This window comes from Stenella coeruleoalba (genome assembly GCF_951394435.1).
Source record: "Stenella coeruleoalba genome assembly, chromosome: 5".
In the NCBI taxonomy this organism is placed as follows: Eukaryota; Metazoa; Chordata; class Mammalia; order Artiodactyla; family Delphinidae; genus Stenella; species Stenella coeruleoalba.
In genome coordinates, this window is record NC_137150.1 from 100,622,255 (window position 1) to 100,632,253 (window position 9,999).

Genomic DNA, 9,999 nt, shown 5'->3' on the forward strand with positions numbered 1-9,999 from the left:
GACTACCTGTATCTACATATTCAATAGGCCAAGGAAGTACTAGGGAAAATCGACCTACCACAATCAATTCTTAGACATTTCAAAGACATTCTGTTACACTTTATAGTTAAAGAAAATTTCCTCAGGGCCTCCTGGCCACAATAATAGATAACTAAAAAGGACAAGAGAATTAAACTGACTCAGATTTCACCAGTGAGGAAGGATTTTATAAAATTTGTTTGTAAAAAGATTGTTTCAGTGACTTGAAATCTTGCTTGGCTGTCTTCCAAGTGTCAAGGCAATAAAACAATGTTTTCTTCACTCAAATGATCAAGAAATTCTCTACCCATGAGACCTCCTCAAGCAATCAACCAGACAAAGAGTTCCATTGAAGCAAGAAATTACTGGTGAGACTTCAGCAAAAAGATGAAACATGAGCATTTGCTTTAATTGAAAACAAAAACAAGGGTGGGAAAAAAAGTAAATATATATATATATATTTATGCTATATGCTATACAATATGTCATTTTTTGTGTTACATGTTATGACAAAACAAGAATTATATATTAAATATAGGAGAAAATAGGAAGAAAGAAGTATTGAAGTTGTTGCCATTTAGGTAAAACATTGGAGGTAAATTACATTATTTTAAATGGACAAATTGTTTTGTTAAAAGTTAAATTAGAAAACAGAATGTTTTAAGAGGTATACATACAAAGGTACCTATTAGAACAAAACGTTAAGCCATCCTAAACACAAGTAAGAAATTTCAATAAATAAAAGAGTGAAAAAAGTCATATAGATAACTGCAAAAGATATATCATAATACACTTAATAATTGTACCATAAAATAATATGACAAAGTCAATACCAAAGACTTATCTTTTATGTCAATAAATCAACATGGATATAACTTGCCTGTAAAAGAGAGAAAAAAAATAAATTTAGCTAACAAATCAAAACCCCTAAATATTAAAAAAAATGAATCTAAAAGGCTAAATAGAAAAGTGTGAATAAATGTATTCTGAGAATTGGAAACTAGGAAATCTGGGGTTGTTATAATGATAATTTTTTAAAATTAGAATTTAAACAAAATATTGAAAGTAACAACAAACTTTTTAATAATAAAAGAGACAATTAAAAATATAACATAGATTTTAATGCACCAAATATTATAGCAATCACCTTTATAAATAAAAAACTTGAAAAGCAATGAGATATAGATAGAAATACTATGAATAACAGAAATTAACAGCATTCTCATTATAAGAAAGATAAAGTAGGGAGAAATGATTAAAGATATATAAGAACTGAATGATATAATCAATAAGTAGATGCTATGAATATTAAATATATATTTATAGACTTTCACCATGAAAATAGAGAATATAACTTCTTCTCATTTGTTCATGAAACTTTATGTATTGTCATGAAGAAAATACCACTATGTTCCTTAAAGCAGAAGTATTACAAACAGACTTTCTGATCACAGTGATATAACACTACAAGTTATTAACAACATAAAAGGCCATTCCATCTTGAAGTTTTAAAGCTTTCTATTAGATAATTATTGGGCTAAAGTGTAACCTAACACTAAAAATAAAAAAATTCTTAGAAATATTACTGATGAATATTCTACATATCAAAATACATGGGAGTCATTTAAAGCAACAATCAGACCAAACAGTCATAGCCCTAAATGTTTTTATCAGTGAAAATGAACATAAATGAAAATAAATTAATTAGATTCCCAGTTTTCTTTAAAAAAAAACTAGAAAAAGTAACCTAAAAAACCCCCAATGCTAAGTAAGATGAGGGATTTTAATATAAAAACAGGGATGAATGACATGGAGAAAATTGATTTTGTGTGAAAAATTTTACCAAAGAACATTAGCTAACTTAAGAAAAGTAAGGAAAAACAAACTTACAAAACAGAAATGGCAAGGTGAAACTAGGTATTGAAATGGGGAAAAGGGAAAAATTACGAGTGCTTTCATACCCTTCTTCAAATAAATACATTTATAGGGAAATACAATTTACCAAAGCCATCCTCTTTAGAGATAAAAAGCTTAAGTTTACTAATGTCTGTAGAAAACAACAGTAAAAGAGAAAAAGTGGGTAGGAAAGGAGCTACCCCCACTCCCCTGCCAAAGTCAGGCCATATGAATTCAAAGGGAAAAATCTACAAAATCTTCAGAAACCCAATAGTTGCGATGTTCCATAAATTGGTTCAGAGTATTGAAATTAAAGGAAATCTTCCTATAATTTTTATGAAGTGTTACATTCATAAGCAAACCTAGTAAAAACAGTACCAGAAAAAGAATATTACTTATGAAATATCAATGCATAGTATTAAATATAAGTTAATAAACCCAATATCATATTATGAAAATGATTTACCATGACCAAATGTAATTTATTCCAGAAATGCAAGATTTGTTTAATATTGTCAAATTATGAATATAATCTACCATATTCATAGATATAAAGTTTTTGACAAAATTTAAATCCTATTTCTGGAAAAAAATCTTCAAATAAGTAGAAATGTGTGTGTGTGTGTAAGGATAAGATATATACTCTAAATATATTCTAACAGAATATATATAATATATTCTAAATCTTAAAGCCATCATCTTATGTAACATGTGAATACTAACTGCATTTCCACTAAGATTAGGAACAAGGAACCAGTGCCTGTTAAGGATCAACACTTTCTGGAGGCATTAGCCAATACAGTTAGACAAAATATATCAATTAGAATAATAAGAATTATAAAACAAGAAATAAACAGTCTCAGTTTATATGAAATAAGTTTATATATCCTAAGAATTTATGTTAAATCCCAGAAACTCAATATTAAAAACTAGGACTATACAATCTCTTCGTGTCTGCACTGCGTCTGTTGTACCTGGTGGCTGGAACCGCAGTGTCCATGAAGATGGCATCTACCAGCCGTTTGGATGCTCTTCCAAGAGTCACATGTCCAAACCATCCAGATGCGATCTTTGTGGAGGACTACAGAGCTGGTGATATGATCTGTCCTGAATGTGGTCTGGTTGTAGCAACAAAAGATCCATCTCGAGGTGGAGATTCTCAGAATCCTCTTCTGAGTGATGGAGATTTGTCTACTATGAATGGCAAGGGTACAGGAGCTGCAAGTTTGGATGAATGTGGTAATTCTAAGTACCAGAATAAGAGAACCATAAGTAGTTCTGATCGGGCGATGATGAATGCATTCAAAGAAATCACTACCATGGCAGACAGAATCAACCTCCCTCGAAATATAGTTGGTTGAACAAATAATCTATTCAAGCAAGCATATGAACAGAAGAGCCTGAAGGGAAGGGCTAATGATGCCATAGCTTCTGCTTGTCTCTATATTGCCTGCAGACAGGAAGGAGTTCCTAGGACATTTAAAGAAATACGTGCTATATCACAAATTTCTAAGAAAGAAATTGGTCGATGTTTTAAACTTATTTTGAAAGCTTTAGAAACCAGTGTGGATTTGATTACAACTGGGGACTTCATGTCCAGGTTTTGTTCCAACCTTTGCCTTCCTAAACAAGTACAGATGGCAGCTACACATATAGCCCATAAAGCTGTGGAGTTGGACTTGGTTCCTGGAAGGAGCCCGATATCTGTGGCAGGAGCCGCCATTTACATGGCCTCACAGGCATCAGCTAAGTAAAGGACCCAAAAAGAAATTGGAGATATTGCTGGTGTTACAGACAGTCCTACAGACTAATCTATCCTTAGGCCCCAGATCTGTTTCCTACAGACTTCAAATTTGACACCCCTGTGGACAAACTACCACAGCTATAAATTGAAGCAGCTAATGTCAGACTTCTATGAACACTGAACTTTGCCTGTTGTACATAGCCTATACAAAGTGCTGGATTGAGCCTTCAATAAGAAAAAATGAAAGACATGGTACACATTCCAGGGCTAAATATTAATTGCTTGGCCTTCTGTATGTACTAGTGAAATATATTTAATGATTTAAATTTCTTACTGGATATGCTTTCTTTTGTAGCAATCTAGGAAACTGTATTTTGGAACATATTTGAAATTATGTAATTCTTGAATAAAACGTTTTTCAAAACTAAAACAAAAAAACCCTAAGACTAAAATAATAAAATAATTTACAAGGTAGCATGTAATAAAATTAATATTTAGAAATCAATAGCTTTTATATACACAATAAATAGGGGACATAATATTAGGACAAATTATTGACAACAGCAAAAAGGAATAAGACAGCCATACAATTTTCCAAAGAAAGCAAGAATAGAGTCATTTATAACTTGAATATAGGGAAGTGTTCTCTAAAAGTGACTCAAAATAAAGATGTGATAAAGGAAATTATTGATAAATGATTACATAAAATTAATTTAAGAGGCTATTGTGTGGCAAAACAACAGAATAAAAAAGATAACTAACAAACTGGAGAAAATATTTGCAATATATATCACAGATGAAGGACTAACATCTCTAATATAAAAATAAGTCCTAAATTTTTTAGGGGAAAAAAAAAAACTCAAGAACCCCATAGGAAAAATGGAGAAAAGGTAAGAACAGGCAATACAAATAAAGATGTAGAAATGGTTCTACACCCTATGACAGGATGTGCCAACTACCTCATAATTAGAGAAATACAAGTAAGCCTTGCACTGAAATGACATATATATATATATATATATATATATATATGAAAGTGATATATGGAAACATATTCTGTCGACAATACTTTAGAAAACAGATATTCATATGTTACTGATGGGAATGCAAGTTTGAAGAGGAATTTGTGAATATGTAACAAAACTATATGTACATTTAGATTTTAACTAGCATTCCAATTCTGGGAATTTATCCTGAAAACGTGCCTCTAACAATATGAAAATAGGTATTTCCAATATATTCATCACAGCAATATTTGTAATTGCAAAATATTGCAAACAGCCTAAGCACCCATTCACAAGATATTGATTGAATAAACTATGGTATATCTATGTACTGTAGAAATATTCATCTATAAAAAGATCTGTTTGAACTGGTAGGGAATAATTTCTAGAATATATTGTTAGTTTAAAAAAAAAGTAAAGCACAAAAGGGAATTTATAGTGTGTTAGCTTTTTATTAGAAGAAAAATAAGAAAGTAGTCATATCTTTGATCATTTCTGTAAAACAAATACAGGACAATTAAACCAGACAATAATAAGGTTGATGATTAAAAAGGATAGGATAGAATGGGTGGAAAGGGTGGGTAGTTGAGATAGCATAGAATGTATGGGGAAAAGACACATTTAAGAGTATAAATTTTGCTTAGTTTTAACTTTTAGGTAAGTTTTTCACATTCTCAAAAATAGATAAAATCAAGAAGGATAAGAAAAAATGGTATTATAAAAAAAAATCAAATCAGCCTAGGTTAATTTCAAATGATTGAAATAATCACACTGAAGGGAAAAAAAAACGAATCCAAGTAACTCGTGAACCTAATGTTTTATCCATATATGATAGCACTGCCCTAATGAAATGCCCATATATATTCATAGATCAACCTTTGGGAATAAAAGTATATGTGATCTCGGAAGCAAAGATAAGGTTTTATTTAATCATCCAATGATAACTTTTGTTATATGCGGATATGTGTTTCCAGTTTCAAAAGAATGACTAAATTTATAAATTGCATTTTATAGTATTTTTACCTTTCAAAACACATATGGTAGCTTAATCTGTGCAAGAACAAATAAAGTAAAATTAGTTTTAGTACTATGCACCAGGGTTTCCCTGATGTAAAGTGTTTGTGCCAGTTTTTGTTACATGACTGTATATCACAAGGGGTAACTGAATAAATTACTTAATAGATATGAAACATTTTACTAATTATATTCACTTACATGTCTTTATGATGACTTTCATAAAAATATGATATTTAAATAATCACCAAAATCTGTGATTGTCATTGAATGTTGAATTCAACTTATGCAGAGTGTATTTTCAAAGGCATGAAAAATGTAAGGTTTGGGACACTTCGTGGGGCAAAAGAAGACTTAATGGATAAGTTTCAAAAAAAATAGGAATTGTGTACCAACAGGGGTTGATTGGCTAGAGGTAGTTAGTAGTAATGCTACATATACCTTAACATAAAGTCATAAAGCCTTGTGTTGATACAGGTCATAAAATTTACTGGTAGAAAACTTGCAGATATTACTGATTCTTGAAGTTCTCTGCTTAAAAATGAGGTTTTTTTTTTTTAAAGGTATATTTATGTACTTAACTGTCTCCCCCAGATAAATGATAAATACACCAGTCATACTTAAAATTAATTTGCTGTAGGATCGTGAATTTTCTATGTATCTCTTCATAGAAATTCTTATGAATAATTTAGATATTAATGCAGTCATAGTTTTTTATTTATAATAAATATTCCAGTCTGGGTCAAGATTTATTTGCTATCATTTTCCATCTTTATTCTAGGATATTTTCAGTAAACCATGGGATTCTTCTACATATGGTGTTTCATTTCAGTCCTGTAAGCAATATTTCTGCCCTTTGATACAATGGACATCTGTTTGTGACTGCCTAGCAACTCTTTAAAAATATCACTCCGATTTATTAAGGTGACCACTTTTTCTCCCCAATACCTGCATTTCGTTATCTCTGGTGGGACCAACCACACTTCCTTTTTCCAGGGGTGTCTAAAGTTAGTCTACTGTTTCCATCACTTATACTCACTTCTACCATAAAGGACTTTACCCCATCTATAAAGTAAATTCACCCCAACTCTCCAGGATTCTGGTAGTTTCCATCTCCTGAAGAAAGTTATAAGAGGTAATTTAAAAAATACCATCCCTGGGGCTTCCCTGGTGGCGCAGTGGTTGAGAGTCTGCCTGTCGATGCAGGGGACACGGGTTCATGTCCCGGTACGGGAAGATCCCACATGCCGCGGAGCGGCTGGGCTCGTGAGCCATGGCCGCTGAGCCTGCGTGTCCGGAGCCTGTGCTCCACAACGGGAGAGACCACGGCAGTGAGAGGCCCGTGTACCGCCAAAAAAAAAAAAAAAAAAAAAAATACCATCCCTGAAACTGGAGCTTCCCTATATCCTCCACTACCTATTATAAATTCTCGTCACCTTTAAATAGCATCTTTCCTCATGGAAGTGATTTAGGTGGTGGGATAACTCAGTCCTTCATCTCTGAGAGGTCTGCTTCTCTGGTGCCCTTGGTCACCATACTTTTCATAGGCTCAGACTGCTTCACTTGTTAAATTTAAGGAGGAGAACACCAATAGAGGCCCTAGTAAATGATCCGGAAACCAAATGTGTTATTTTCTGCTCCATTTTATAACAGCAATCCTACCTCTTTCAGAAGAATAGAGTCCTTTGCCCCCTGCCAGGATAGATTTTCTGTCCTTTCCAGATCGTCTCTTAGCACAAAGAGCTCAAGGCAAAAGGACAGTAGCCATGGCTTGACGTGTAATGGAACTTTCTGTTTCTCCTGGTGAAAGTCAGTAGGACTTCTAGACCCACATAGACTTAACTTGTAGAAACAGAAGACACAAATTCTCTAAGTTGGTCATTAGGAGTGGTAGTAACTTAGGCCCATTCCTACTTTAACCTTTTGATTCCCAGACCCATAAGTCGTATCTCTAGGGAGAAAAGGTAATAATAGAAACTTTATTAGTGTTTTTAATATTAATATCTTTTAGTTTTGAAGTAACAAAACAAGTATGGTTGTAATACTTATAATGGGCCACATAGTTTTCTAATTGCTTTACCTATAAAATCTTTAATACTCAAAGCTAACTTTGAGTATCCATATCTCCATTTCTTGGCTAAGTAACTTGACTTAATTCTCACAACTAGTAAACAGTTGAAGGTGACATTTGAACAGTCTAGCTCCTGAGATTATGAACCACTATATTACACTATCTCTTAAAGTTTTTTACGCTATTGTATTATCTGAGAATGTTAGCTATATTGTGGTTATAATGGCATAAATTATATAAATCTCAAATATATAATGGAATTGGTAATATTTTAAATAATTTAAGCATGTATCTTAGAATATCAATTAACAGTATTCCCATTTTTATGAGGGCATACAACACCAGGTGTACTTTATAAAAATATAAAAAGATCATCCTATTAATTAGCTGTTGTTTTATTAGGATAGAAAAATGATTTTATGTGTTCTTTCCAGATTTTGAAAATTCATCAAATATGCAGGACAGAAAAACTAAATAAGATACTATTTAGAGATTTGTTTCACAACTTTAATGTACAAAAGACAATATGGTGGAATTAATTTAAAAGAAAATCCTAATCCCTATTCCATGTAAGTTTAATTCATGAAGTTTCCAGTTCTCAAATCTCAACGTTCTTAGACTCAACTGTGAGCATTGTAAAGATACCCATGCTTGGGCCCTACCACCAGAGGTTCTGAATCAATTGTTTCAAGAGTGAGGACAGGGCAATTTTTAAATGGTTCCCAAATGAATCTAATGTGCAGCCAGAGTGAGAATTCCTGGTTTATGATAAAGTCCAGACATCTAAAATTTTAATATATCACAGGGTGATTATATAATAAATATTTCATTGTAATAGTAAATGAACTATTGAGTTAACTTGGATATTGAAAGGTGCAATGTTACTAATGTGAATGTTTTTTATATAGGAGCAGAAGCTGTGTGATTCTGCACTAGTTGAGGCTTTAAATTGTGGAACACTACTGGGTAGCACTACTTTCAGATGAAAATGGCAAACTCAAGATACTACTGAAAGAAATATGATTAACATGAAGCAATCTTAGTATGCTAAAAACCATTGTGAGACTGAAAAGAGTTAAATGATATGAAGAAAATGACAAGAAATTATTCCCAAAATGGATATAATAATTATATATACTGATTAAGGAAATATGCCTGAATTTGGTGAGAATTATGACATGATTACAAGAGACATTCTCCTAAAAGTACATATTTGTGTTAACTATCATTGGTTGCCTTTTCCATTTGGGGAAATAAATAGGAGCCTTCGATTTTTGGTAAACTTAGAATTGCTCATTATCTGCTGACCTTTTCATATTAAACATCCTTAATTCCTTGGGTTGACTAGAATCTCTAGAAATCAAAGGTTCATAGTTCATAGAATTGGAAGCACCCAACTAGGTGAAGTGCAGGAACTGTCTATGTTATGCCATTTAAAACTCTTTGAAGACAATGGTTCAGTTGAATATAAAGGACCTGATAATAGAGACAGCTGTAACAACTGAATTTGGAGAATTAGATTCTGTTAGATTAGCACTAAGTGTGTGAATACCAAATTTTAAATTGTGAAGTTTTTTTTTGTTCAGTCTTTTAATTTTTTCTCTAAAGACATTTCTAAGGCCAACATTTTGATGTTTTCTACTTTGTACCATCTCTCTTAGCCGTGGGAAACCTTTTCTAAAACTGTGAAAAGTAAACATAAAGTCCAAAGTCCCAAAGTGTATGTGGGATCTTCGCGGACCGGGACACGAACCCGTGTCCCCTGCATTGGCAGGCGGACTGTCAACCGCTGCACCACCAGGGAAGCCCCAAAGTATTATTTTTAAAGATAAAAATTGAAAACAAATTGAAAAAAGCACTTTGAGTGTACCATATTTTTAGGGGTATAGTGCTCAAAACTAATACATATTTTTTTTTAAAAAGATAAAAAATTGAATGTTTAAGTAATGTTTAATGTTTCTGAACTTGTTTCCTAATTTGTAAATCAAAATATCTACCTTCTATAATTAGAGATTTTATGTAGGTAATATATTTTAAGTGTGTCTGAAACATATATTTATTATATATTCAGTTATTATCACCATTGTTAATTTTGTTTATTATTGATTGTAATTGTTTACCACTTAGATATTTGGTTGGTGAGATAGGAGGTAAGCATTAATATATCAAAATTTTTCTAACTCTATATTAGAGGATTTGGCAGCCACCCAAGTTACTGATAAGTTTAAGATTTTAAACATTTCAGATGCCTT

General features: G+C 32.1%; 1 pseudogene across 1 annotated transcript; it reads left to right on the forward strand.

The window, feature by feature from the left end:
- The first annotated feature begins 2,899 nt into the window (after positions 1 to 2,899).
- Positions 2,900 to 4,208, forward strand: LOC307187104 (transcription initiation factor IIB-like; annotated as a pseudogene). The gene has a single exon. The product of its transcript is annotated as a transcription initiation factor IIB-like (transcript).
- Positions 4,209 to 9,999: the final 5,791 nt, after the last annotated feature.